Source organism: Rutidosis leptorrhynchoides, chromosome 4 (genome assembly GCF_046630445.1).
Source record: "Rutidosis leptorrhynchoides isolate AG116_Rl617_1_P2 chromosome 4, CSIRO_AGI_Rlap_v1, whole genome shotgun sequence".
Classification (NCBI taxonomy): Eukaryota; Viridiplantae; Streptophyta; class Magnoliopsida; order Asterales; family Asteraceae; genus Rutidosis; species Rutidosis leptorrhynchoides.
Window position 1 is genome coordinate 340,624,287 of NC_092336.1, and position 14,565 is coordinate 340,638,851.

The following is a 14,565-nucleotide window of genomic DNA, read 5'->3' on the forward strand; positions in this document are numbered from 1 at the left end:
ATCCCATACTCTAGAAGTTGCAAATGGATTGCAATTGTCATTTATTGACTACCTAGCTAAATCAAATTGCGGGATAAAGGTCACCTAACCGAAATTTGGTTTACCGTTGGATTCTAGAATTTAATAATTCAATTTGATTTAAAGGGTATTGAATGTTAAATTAAAATCGATACTTAAACGAACTTTGTTAATTTTGTAGATGGCCGCCAATAACAACAACAACATTCCTAACGCACCACTTAACCTAAACCACCTATCATTAAGGTCTCTCTTAGAGAAAGACAAACTCAACCATACAAACTTTATGGATTGGTTTCGCAATCTTCAGATTGTCCTCAAACAAGAGGATAAAATGTATGTGCTTGAGGACCCCATTCCCGATCAACCGGATGAGAATGATGTGGAGGCAATGGCCTCTTACGATAAGTATTGCCACGACTCCCTTCAAGTCTCATGCTTAATGCTTGGGACTATGATACCCGAACTCCAAAAGGATTTCAAGCATCATAGTGCATACGACATGATAACGCAATTGAAGGAGATGTTCCTCCAACAAGCGCGTGTCGAACGCTTCGAAACGGTTCGGGCGCTACATGCTTGTCGTATGGACGATACCCAATCGGTTTCATCTTATGTACTTAAGATGAAAAGCCTTATCGATCGTGCTAACCGTCTTAACCTAAACATATCTAATGAGTTAGACACCGATCTTATCCTTAACTCCCTATCAAAAAGGTTTGATCAATTTGTAATTAATTACAATATGAATGGGATGGATAAGAGCATAGGTGAGCTTCACGGTATGCTTAGAACGGCGGAAACTAGCATGGGTAAAAGGGCTTTACCCGTGTTAGCAATCGATCAAGGTGGATCCAAAGGTAACACCTCTAAGCCAAAGGTGGCTAAGAGGAAAGGACCCGCCCATCAAGGCAAAGGGAAGGGGAAGATGGTTACCCCAACCAAGAACAAGGCTAAGAAGCAAAAGGTAGCCGAGAAGGCAAACCCCAAGGAAGACCCATGTTTCGGTTGCGGTGAAATGGGTCATTGGAAACGAAACTGTCCGGTCTATCTTAAGGAGTTGAAGGACAAGAGGGATGCAGGGCAAACCTCAGGTAATATATATATGGTATATATAGAGCTTAGTATTACTTCTTCTAATACATGGGTATTAGACACTGGATGTGGAACTCACATTTGCAATTCATTGCAGGGGTTCAAAAGAAGTAGCAAGCAAACGGGAACATCAAGTCTCTACATGGGTAATGGAGCCAAAGTGCAAGTGAAGGCTCAAGGAGACTTTGTGTTGAAGCTTCCAAGTGGTTTGGAACTTATTTTGAAAGATGTTTTGTATGCACCCGATTTATGTCGAAACATTATTTCCATTTCCCGTTTGAAACAATGTGGTTTTTATCTTAATTTTGTTAATGATGATATCCATATTTATTTAGATAATGTATTCTATTTCAAGGCTTCACCTTCAAATGGAATTTATGAATTGGTTCATGATGACACATCATCTAGTAGCTCAATGTACCATACAAGCACCAAGAAACTCAAAAGGGATTTGAGTGATTCCTATTTATGGCATTGTCGCCTTGGTCACATAAACAAGAACCGAATGCATACACTTCAAAGGAATGGACTTTTGAAATCAAATGAAATGGATTCATTTGATGTATGCGAATCTTGTTTACAAGGCAAGATGACTAAAGCACCTTTCAAAGGGACTTATGAAAGGGCTAAAGATTTATTGGGATTAATACATTCGGATGTATGTGGACCCTTTAAACCCATAACTAGGAATGGTGAAAGATACTTTGTTACTTTCATTGATGACTTTAGTCGTTTCGGATATGTCTATTTATTAAGACACAAGGACGAAACGTTTGAAGCATTCAAAGAATATCAAAACGAAGTACAAAATCAACTCAATAGGACAATTAAGGTACTACGTACCGATAGAGGAGGTGAATACCTAAGCGATACCTTCCAAGATCATCTTAGGAGTTGTGGGATTATCTCACAACTTACTCCACCCGGAACACCCCAACTTAATGGAGTTTCCGAAAGGAGGAACCGAACCCTAATGGATATGGTTCGATCTATGATGGCAAGAAGCTCGTTGCCTCTATCATTTTGGGGTTATTGTCTAAGCTCCGCGGCTCGTATTTTAAATATGGCCCCAACCAAGAAAGTGGAACGAACTCCTCACGAGATGTGGTTTGGTAAACCTCCATCTCTATCGTACTTAAAGGTATGGGGATGTGAAGCTTATCCTAAGCGTTACGTCCCTAATAAGTTGAATGCTCGATCCACGAAGTGTATCTTCATAGGATATCCCAAGGATGATATGGGATACTATTTCTATGATCCATCCGAGCAAAATGTATTTATTGCTCGGAAGGCGGAATTCCTTGAAACTAAGTTCCTAATGGAAGGAAATAGTGAAAGGAAGATAGATCTTGAAGAGGTTCAAGATCAAGTAGATGATACACAATTGGTTGACACTAGCACTCAACATGAAAATGTTGATAGTGATCAAATGGATGATCAAAATACACAAGGCATTCGTAGATCTGGTAGGATTAGCAATCCTCCTGAGAGATATGGGTTTCTCATAGATGGTTGCTATACGGTTGATTTGGATGAACCAACAAACTACCAAGATGCTTTATCAAGGATTGATAAAGATAAATGGCAGGAAGCCATGAACGCCGAGATGCAATCCATGTATGAAAACCAAGTGTGGGAACTTGTTGAGCAACCTCCTAGCTCTAAGATAGTTGATTGCAAATGGCTTTTCAAAATGAAAACCGACATACATGGAAACTTGGATACATATAAAGCTAGACTTGTTGCAAAAGGTTTCACTCAAACTCAAGGGGTTGATTATGATGAAACTTTCTCGCCTGTGGCAATGCTAAAGTCTATTAGGATATTATTTGCGATTGCTGCTCACTACGACTATGAAATATGGCAAATGGATGTCAAAACCGCTTTCCTAAATGGATATCTTATGGAAGATGTCTATATGGTCCAGCCTGAAGGTTTTGTTGATCCAAAATATCCTAAAAGTGTATGCAAGTTAAAGAAGTCAATCTACGGATTGAAACAAGCATCTAGAATGTGGAATCATCGTTTTAATGAGGAAGCCGAGAAATTTGGCTTCATTAAAAATGGTGATGAAGCTTGTGTATATAAGAAAGCTAGTGGGAGCACTATCATGTTCCTTGTACTATATGTGGATGATATATTATTATTTGGGAATGATATTACCACAATGCAAGGAGTCAAAACTTGGCTAAAGAGTTGCTTCTCCATTAAGGATCTTGGAGATGCACAATACATATTGGGGATAGGGATCTATAGGAATAGATCCAAGAGATTGATAGGTTTAAGTCAAAGTACATACATTGATAAAATCTTGAAAAGGTTCAAGATGGAAAACTCTAAGAGAGGTTTGGTACCTATTCAAAAAGGAACCGTTCTCAGTTCATCTCAGTGTCCTACCACGAAAGATGAACAAGAGAGAATGAAGAAAGTCCCATACGTATCTGCTATTGGGTCTATCATGTATGAAATGATATGTACTAGACCGGATGTGTCATGCGCTCTAAGCTTGACAAGTAGATACCAGAATAACCCAGGAAATAGTCATTGGATTGCTGTTAAAAGCATATTGAAATACCTTAGGAGGACTAAGGATATGTTTCTAATATATGGGTCTGGTGAGGAGGAACTCGCTGTAAAAGGTTACGTGGACGCGAGTTTCCAAACTGATCGAGATGACTCTCGATCACAATCCGGTTATGTCTTCATGTTAAATGGTGGTGCGGTCTCTTGGAAGAGTTCGAAACAGGAAGTTGTTGCGTTATCCACTACAGAGTCGGAGTACATTGCCGCCTCACTGGCAGCTCAGGAAGCTGCATGGATGAAGAAATTCATCGACGACTTAGGAGTGGTCCCTTCCATTCAGGACCCTCTTGAGATCTTTTGTGACAACGAGGGTGCGATTGCTCAAATCAAGGAACCTCGTGCTCATCAAAAGACTCATCACATTGAGCGGAGATTCAACTACATCAGGGATGAGGTTGAAAAGGGAAAGATATGTATTCACAAAGTTCACACAGATCAAAATGTTGCGGATCCACTCACAAAGCTTTTACATGGGCCAAAACATGAGGGACATGTTTGTGCATTAGGGCTTCGATATTCTAGTGATTGGATATGATCTATTTTATGTATTGTACCGGAACGAAATTATTCAAACTCATTAATATAACTATGGTTATTTTGCATATTTCATCCATGAATAAGCAACTATTCTAAATTTCCGTAGTCGATCACATTTGTGGGAACAAGTGTGAGGTTTAGACTATTATGAACTTGGATTGGTATACATTCATAGGTTGAATGTGGGGCAAGGTTGCAACCAAGGTTCATAGATATTTGTGGGAAACAAATATTGGAAGACCCGCTCTCAAGAATTACTGTATAGAGCCTTTGTGGTTGATCACATGTAATCTTGAGTAAAGGCGAATATCATTGTATCCTCTGACCTGAGATACATATTGGGTTCGGATATTCACCAAGAACTGTGCCTTGATTCTTTCCTTCGCTATTCTGAAACATGGTAGTACATAAGGAAGAACTCAGGTATATTACAAAGTGTATATCTAGGACGTATGTAGTCAAGATGGAATTTGTCCCTCTTATTCGTTGAGAGTCAGATGTCTAAGGCCTGAAAAGTTAAATCTATAAGAGAGTGATCACTCTGTATCTCTTGGATTTAACATGACATCTAGGATGAAAGGATATAATGAAAGATTCACCTACATATATCAGCTCGAGTAGGGAGCTCGAAAGGGATGATGTTATTGAATGGCACAAAGTCATAACATATTAGGGGTGATGGACGGTGTGTTAGGCTGTATCCATCACTTGCATTAATTTCTTATGTTTCTCGTGCAAGTGGGAGATTGAAGGTATTTAGTATGCCCGAGAGACGTATTAAATTAATGTGGCTAATATATTATGATCCAAGTCGGGTCATACCCAATAACAAGCTTACCGACACCTTAAACGTATTTAATCTTAACAATTGGTTTGTTAAATAAATACGCGACACTTAAATTTCAGAAAATCGGTTTTCTGAAACACTATCACTTGAGATAAATTATTTGGACAATTTATATATATATAATTATTTATAGGTTTAAATGATTATATTGTGTTATATTTTATAAAAGGTTTATAAAATATAAAAGTAACAAAACAATTACATGTTTTATATATATATATATAACATGTTTATATATTTATTAAGACATTGTTTTATAAAATAAGTGAGCAGATTTTGGGTCTCCTAGACACTCACATGCTTGTCTTATTTTGTTGCTTTTAAGACTTCACAAGTCCTTAGGTGCATGTGCAACTCAAGGACCAAAGTTTGAATAAATTCTCTCAAGTAAACACATACATACATGCTTGTAAAAACTGCACAAAATCAGTAAAAAATACTGATTCTGGCCGTGAGCTTTGAGCACCATAGAGGGGTCCTTAATTTCATTTTACAAGCTTGTTTCAAGTTTCAAATAAATCCTAACCAAAAGCAAGAGTGTTGGGGTTCAAAGCTTGGGGTATACTACACTTGAGGCTTCAAGTTAGAAGCTCATTTCATCATCATCTTTGAGGGTTGTTGCTGTCCAAATTTTCCAGCAACTTATGAGAGGTTTTCAAGCTTGTTCAAAGGTGATTAAGGTTCCAAAGTATAGCTAAGATTAAGGGTGGTGTTGGAGCATAAGAGCTTGGGGTTCTACACACTTGAAGTTTCAAGTTAGGAGCTCTTTCCACCTTCATCTTCATCAAAGTTTCTGCACTTCTTGAGCAGCCCTCAAACTTGTTTTGAGGAGGTATAACTTCTTTCCTTTCTTGACAATTAGTAAGCATATGTTCACAACTTGATCCATGGGATTTAGCTTTAAATTGGTTAAAGTTTAACAAGTAAAACTTGATAATTACACGCTTCCGATTATAATGATTCTTAAATGGTTTTAGAAATAATGGAACTTGTTAAATCACAACAATAATAATCATTTTAACAATAATACTAAAATTCAGTTGACTATAACTTCTAATCCGTTCATCGAAACCATTCGATATCTAAATGAAAAGTTCTTAATTTTTCGCTAGCTTTCCAATGACATGCATATCATATACCCTATCTCAGTAGCATATGTATCTAATTCAGGATTCAACAAACCTATCTAAGGACAATATCGAATGTACAAGCATGCATAATCCTATATACTCGAGCACTAGTCAGGGATACACTATTGAAATATAAAAGTTAAGTTATGAGTGCTCACGTATCAATATTGAGATTCAATATTGCAGGAAAGTACGTAGACGAAACGAAAATGATAAACGTTAGGTTGACCTCACGAGCAATACCCTCGATCAATACCCATAACCTCCATAGCTATAACCCATAATTTCCTTAGCTCTATCCCGTTTGAAAACTTATTTTAAAATCGTCTGAATATAACTCAGTCGTAGTATTTTATGTATACTAATAATATCTTGAAATAATACAAAGAAAATATATATGTGTAATTCGATTGAGAGAGTTTAGAGAAATATATTTTCAAGTTTCTATGAAATAATAAAACCTATTGAATTCTATTTATAATAGATTTTTGAATTATTAAAGTGAATTATTAAAGTATGAATTATTAAAGTGAATTATTAAAGTGAATTATTAAAGTTAAAGTAAAGTAAAAGTAAAGTAAAGGTAAAGTTAAAGTATAGTAAAAGTATAAAACTATGTACGTATAATACGCGTATAAATATATATAATATTAATTTAAATCGTTATATATATTTGATAAAATAAAATATAAATATCGTTATTTTATCATACTAGTTAAGTAATGAGTGGTAAAAAAGAATAGATTTCTTAAATCACAGTGGACCTCATAACATAGGCCCGTAATCATATCATAATGTATCTGATAATTCAATCATTTGATATTATCTCTTAATTCTGTCAATAAATATATCGAAACAAATACGTTCATGTAAAGTATCATATATCTAATACTTTGTTAATGTTTTCAGTTAATATTATATATTATATATACATATCTATATACACATAATTGTTCGTGAATCGTCGAACACGGTCAAAGGATAATTGATTACATGAATGTAGTTCCAAACTTTTTGAGATTCAACATTACAAATTCTGCTTATCGTGTCGGAAACATATAAAGGTTAAGTTTAAATTTGGTCGGAAATTTTCGGGTCGTCACAGTACCTACCCATTAAAGAAATTTCGTCCCGAAATTTGATCGACGTCGTCATGGCTAACTATAAAAATGTTTTCATGACGAATATGAGTTGATAAATAGAGTTTTATCATCATTGAGTAATATAGATAAAACAATTTGATTACGCGAAGAGTATAAGTGAAGCTATCGCAAGAGAGTGAAATGAGTAAACGTATATTTATTTTAACCGATGACGTAGTTATGATTGATTTCCAGAATTCATTGGATTCAAAGAAAATCTTTGTAATAAGATTTGGTTCTTCGGCGATTAAGAAAATCATGACCTTCTTTGATTAAATGCGATAATCTGTCTCGATTTCTCTGTCTGATATTTTACTATAAATCCACCCCCTTCGTTTCTTTATTTCCACAGCTCACACCTTCTAGTCTTTCTCCCCAATTCATACTTTAAAGCATTCGTTAATATGCTGCATCCAGTATTGATTCTTGATATACTCTTAACTTTCATATCTGTCATTCTTCTTTTTCATCTACCACCGGAGGAAGTTATTTTGTTCTACCATTACCTTGGGGTTATTGTGTTTTTCATTCTCCCGTGTCTTTATATTGCTATACGCATTGATATACACGGTTTGCCATAAACAGTTGTGCCGAGGAATTCTGACCGACTCTAGACAAGATTTCATCAATCATGTCTCCGGGTAAGTCTTCTAAAATATTGGGTTGTCTATCCATTTTGTGGTTTTATACTGTAAAATAGACAAGAGTTAGATTCATAAAAGATACTTATTAATACAAGCAATTTTTACATATATCGTAAAGCATAAGCACACTATATTACATATATTATACCGCACAAATACAACTATCTTATTCCAACTCACTCGTTTCTTCTTTTTCGAACTTGGTTCTTTTTGCTAAGTTTTTAGGGATATATGATGTTCCCCTAATACGAGCCATCATTTTCCACATTGGTCTAGAAAAACCTGGTGGTTTAGAGGTTCCCGGGTTATTGTTACAACTTAAGAAATACGGGTGTTGATGATACATATAAAGTTCATCGGGGTTGGAATCAGATTTCTCTATTTTTATGCCATTTCCCTTATTGTTCTCTTTTGCCTTTTTAAATTCAATTGGGGTAATTTATATAACATCATCGGAATCCTCGTCGGGATCCGATTCATCGAAGAATTGGTAATCCTCTCAATATTTTGCTTCCTTGGCGGAAACACCGTTGACCATAATTAACCTTGGTCGGTTGGTTGAGGATTTTCTTTTACTTAACCATTTTATTATTTCCCCCACTGGTTCTATTTCTTCTTTCAGTTCCTCCTCCTCCGGTTCTGATTCTTCTTCCAGTTCCGATTCTTCTTCCGGTTCCTCTTCGGGAACTTGTGAATCAGTCCACGAATCATTCCAAATTACATTTGACTCTTCATTATTATTAGGTGAGTCAATGGGACTTGTATTAGAGGTAGACATCTATCACATAATATTAAACACGTTAAGAGATTAATATATCACATAATATTCACATGTTAAAAATATATAGTTTCCCACAAAATTTGTTAAACAATCATTTTTCAAGTAAACACGGTCGAAGTCCAGACTCACTAATGCATCCTAACAAACTCGATAAGACACACTAATGCAAAATTTTGGTTCTCTAAGACCAACGCTCTGATACCAACTGAAATGTCCCGTTCTTATTGATTAAAAACGTTCCATATTAATTGATTTCGTTGCGAGGTTTTGACCTCTATATGAGACATTTTTTTCAAAGACTGCATTCATTTTTAAAACAAACCATAACCTTTATTTCATAAATAAATGTTTAAAAAGCTTTACGTAGATTATCAAATAATGATAATCTAAAATATCCTGTTTACATACGACCATTACATAATGGTTTACAATACAAATATGTTACATCGAAATCAGTTTCTTGAATGCAGTTTTTACATAATATCATACAAACATGGACTCCAAATCTGGTCCTTATTTTAGTATGCAACAGCGGAAGCTCTTAGTATTCACCTGAGAATAAACATGCTTTAAACGTCAACAAAAATGTTGGTGAGTTATAGGTTTAACCTATATATATCAAATCGTAACAATAGACCACAAGATTTCATATTTCAATACACATCCCATACATAGAGATAAAAATCATTCATATGGTGAACACCTGGTAACCGACATTAACAAGATGCATATATAAGAATATCCCCATCATTCCGGGACACCCTTCGGATATGATATAAATTTCGAAGTACTAAAGCATCCGGTACTTTAGATGGGGTTTGTTAGGCCCAATAGATCTATCTTTAGGATTCGCGTCAATTAGGGTGTCTGTTCCCTAATTCTTAGATTACCAGACTTAATAAAAATGGGCATATTCGATTTCGATAATTCAACCATAGAATGTAGTTTCACGTACTTGTGTCTATTTTGTAAATCATTTATAAAACCTGCATGTATTCTCATCCCAAAAATATTAAATTTTAAAAGTGGAACTATAACTCACTTTCACAGATTTTTACTTCGTCGGGAAGTATGACTTGGCCACTGGTTGATTCACGAACCTATAACAATATATACATATATATCAAAGTATGTTCAAAATATATTTACAATACTTTTAATACATTTTGATGTTTTAAGTTTATTAAGTCAGCTGTCCTCGTTAGTAACCTACAACTAGTTGTCCACAGTTAGATGTACAGAAATAAATCGATAAATATTATCTTGAATCAATCCACGACCCAGTGTATACGTATCTCAGTATTGATCACAACTCAAACTATATATATATTTTGGAATCAACCTCAACCCTGTATAGCTAACTCCAACATTCACATATAGAGTGGCTATGGTTGTTCCGCAATATATATATATAGATGGGTCGACATGATAGGTCGAAACATTGTATACGTGTCTATGGTATCTCAAGATTACATAATATACAATATAAGTTGATTAGGTTATGGTTGGAATAGATTTATTACTAACTTTCACGTAGGTAAAATGAGTAGTTTTTATCAATCTTGTTTTACTCGCCATTTCTTCGTTTCTAATCTGTTTTGAGTGATTCCAGTGGCCACGGTTTCGTATTGAACTTAACTTTATGAATATAAATAGAAAGAGTATAAGTTTATAGTCGGAAATACAAGTTACAAGTCATTTTTGAAAGAGGTAGTCATTTCCGTCGAAACAACGACATCTTGATGACCATTTTGAAAAACATACTTTCACTTTGAGTTTAACCATGATTTTTGGATATAGTTTCATGTTCATAAGAAAAATCATTTTTCCAAAATTATAGCTTTTAAATCAAAGTTCTTCTTAGCTTTTAATTATCCCAACCAAAACAGCCCCCGATTTTACTACGACGGCGTATATCCAGTTTTATGGTGTTTATCGTGTTTCAGGGTTTTAAATCATTAAGTTAGCATATCATATAGATATAGAACATGTGTTTAGTTGATTTTAAAAGTCTAGTTAGAAGGATTAACTTTATTTGCAAACAAGTTTAGAATTAACTAAACTATGTTCTAGTGATTACAAGTTTATAACGTTGAATAAGACAGCTTTTTATGTATGAATCGAATGATGTTATGAACATAATTACTACCTTAAGTTACTTGGATAAACCTACTAGAAATGAGAAAAATGGATCTAGCTTCAAAGGATCCTTGGATGGCTTGAAAGTTCTTGAAGCAGAATCATGACATGAAAACAATTTCAAGTAAGATTTCCACTCGAAATAAGATTGTTATAGTTATAGAAATTGAATTAAAGTTTGAATATGATTATTACCTTGTATTAGAAAGATAACCTACTGTAAGTAACAAAGGTTTCTTGATCTTGGATGATTACTTGGAATGGATTTAGAAAACTTGGAAGTAAACTTGCAATCTTGGAAGTATTCTTGATTTTATGAAACTAGAACTTTTGGAATTTATGAAGAACACTTAGAACTTGAAGATAGAACTTAAGAGAGATTAATTAGATGAATAAAATTGAAGAATGAAAGTGTTTGTAGGTGTTTTTGGTCGTTGGTGTATGGATTAGATATAAAGGATATGTAATTTTGTTTTCATGTAAATAAGTCATGAATGATTACTCATATTTTTGTAATTTTATGAGATATTTCATGCTAGTTGCCAAATGATGGTTCCCACATGTGTTAGGTGACTCACATGGGCTGCTAAGAGCTGATCATTGGAGTGTATATACCAATAGTACATACATCTAAAAGCTGTGTATTGTACGAGTACGAATACGGGTGCATACGAGTAGATTTGTTGATGAAACTGAACGAGGATGTAATTGTAAGCATTTTTGTTAAGTAGAAGTATTTTGATAAGTATCTTGAAGTATTTAAAAAGTGTATGAATACATATTAAAACACTACATGTATATACATTTTAACTGAGTCGTTAAGTCATCGTTAGTCGTTACATGTAAATGTTGTTTTGAAACCTTTAGGTTAACGATCTTGTTAAATGTTGTTAACCCAATGTTTATAATATCAAATGAGATTTTAAATTACTATATTATCATGATATTATGATGTCCGAATATATCTTAATATGATATATATATATATATATATATTAAATGTCGTTACAACGATAATCGTTACATATATGTCTCGTTTCAAAATCATTAAGTTAGTAGTCTTGTTTTTACATATATAGTTCATTGCTAATATACTTAATGATATGTTTACTTATCATAATATCATGTTAAATATATATATATCCATATATATGTCATCATATATTTTTTACAAGTTTTAACGTTCGTGAATCGCCGGTCAACTTGGGTGGTCAATTGTCTATATGAAACCTATTTCAATTAATCAAGTCTTAACAAGTTTGATTGCTTAACATGTTGGAAACACTTAATCATGTAAATAACAATTTCATTTAATATATATATAAACATGCAAAAGTTCGGGTCACTACAGGATGGTTCGTTCATAACGGTAACTCCGCAACAACCAACGGTAACCTATGCGTCTCCCTAACCAACTGTTAATAGTGTGCAGTAGAAACCGCTGTATAATCCATTGGAACCTAGCAGTTCAAACAATCTTATATCCCAACTATAGCAAGTAGCTCTTCCACACCTGGATCTAGCTTTTAATGAGCCAGCAAAATTCCAAGAGTTCATGGAAAATTGGTTCGCAATAATGCAAGGGCAAAAAGTGAAACAATCTCTGGAACTAGCTCCTACAACGGAGAAGTTTGTACCGCACATTGCAAATCATCCTTTCTTAATGGTACCACTTCTGCCACTAACGCTGGGAAGTTATGACGGACTGTCAGATCTAGATGATTTTCTGCAGAGATTTGAAGGAACGGCAAGAACGCACAGCTGGGGAGATTCGATAGCATGTCATACGCTTCCAATTATGTTGCAGGGAGTTGAACGAGAGTGGTTCAATAATTTACCACGTCAAAGCATCACAAGTTTTGCAGATTTAAGATCTCGCTTCTTGTTAAATTTTCACAACCTGCGAGCGTGCAAAAGAACGCACATGGAATGTCATGATATTAAGCAAAGGCTCAAGGAGTCCCTGGGCGAAATTATTGATAGATACACTAAAGAGGTAGCAAAAATACCAGACCTACCAAAAAGTCAAAAAGTGTCAGGCTTTATACGTTGTATTGACACCGGGAGACATTTGTCTTTATTGCAACGATTGCGCAGGCCTGTTCCGCAAACTTTTGCGGAAGCATTAAAAGAAGCACATGATCATATGAGATCTCAAGAAGATGTAACGCAGAACTGCAGAAAGAATCTTCCGTTTAAAAATAATGATGATAATCAGCATCATGATCAAGGAAGGTCATCAGGATCTGGAAACGATATAATAGTGGTCCATCGCGAGGCGGAAGCTATAACAGTAGCAAATATCGCAAATATGATAACAGTAGAGGCATAGGTAGTTATAAAAATAGAAGTAATTACGTTGATAACTATGCGCTCATCAAAGATATTACAAAAACACCGAAGGAAATGCTGGCAATCGAGCCAGTATGTAAAAACTTCAATGCTCTGGCACCTCTTCCTGAATATGCGAAAAAGGACAAAAGCAAATTCTGTGATTTCCATGATGACTTTGGTCATTAAACAAATCAATGTCGGCAGCTAATTGAAAGAGTAGTGGTAGAACTTAAAAAGGAAGAATAAAACATCGGAAGAAAGCTACCAAACCGGCAGGCGATAAGCCAAAGAATGAATACCCTTGGCAAAAAAAGGGGGCCAAAAGGAAAAGAAGTTGTGAAAGTTATCAACATGGTAATTGGTGGAAGAACAAACCAGCACCTAAAAGCGGAAGTACCAGAAGAATGGGAGAACATTCCTATTCTATTCGTGGTAACTACACATGAACCATCTAACACACCAATTACAATTAAGAGGCACATCAAAAGTTACGGGTGCACAATAAAACGTTTGCATGTAGACATTGGTTGTGGTGTCGACATCATGTACGGACATTGCTTTATATTATTACCTGGATCCATACACTCGCAACTAATTTCTCCTAAAACCACGTTATTCAGGATTCTCTGGTGAATCCACATGGTCAATTACGGTCATTGAGCTAGAGCTAGAACTGACGGATGAAAATAACAAACATATGGTCAGAAGTACTATGGTTGAATTTTCTGTGGTACGATCGTACTCCCGATATAACGCATTGTTGGGTCGTACAACCTGCAAAAGTTAGGCGCAATTCCTTCCACGGTTCATGATCTTGTAAAATTCCCAGCACAATTAGGTATTGCAACTATAAGATCAGAAAAGCAAGACGCAACCTGCTTAGCGGCAGAACAAGCAGATGACCAAATCAATGATGACGAACAACTACGTAGTTGTATGATCACATCTAATCCGCGATACCCCGGTCAGAAAATTAAAATCGGTAGTGGTTTATCTGATGAAACAAAATTTAAACTTCGTGATATACTGGCATCTCGTCTAGGACAAATATTTAGTGGTGGCCAGGGATGGGTTGGAAATAGCCAGGGAGTAATCTTGCTGGGTTGCGGACATCAGAGTATGGGCCAGATTACTCGCCCTCCCGGGTATCCTGAACAGGTAAAACCTTCTACCTTTTGATATACTTGACATAAGCAGATATGACCGGGATACCAAGGGAAATAGCAGAGCACAAGCTCAACGTAAACCCGGGCCTCACACTACTGAGGCAAAAGAAAATGGGTATGGTACCTGACGGAAGTGAATGGCTGCAAGC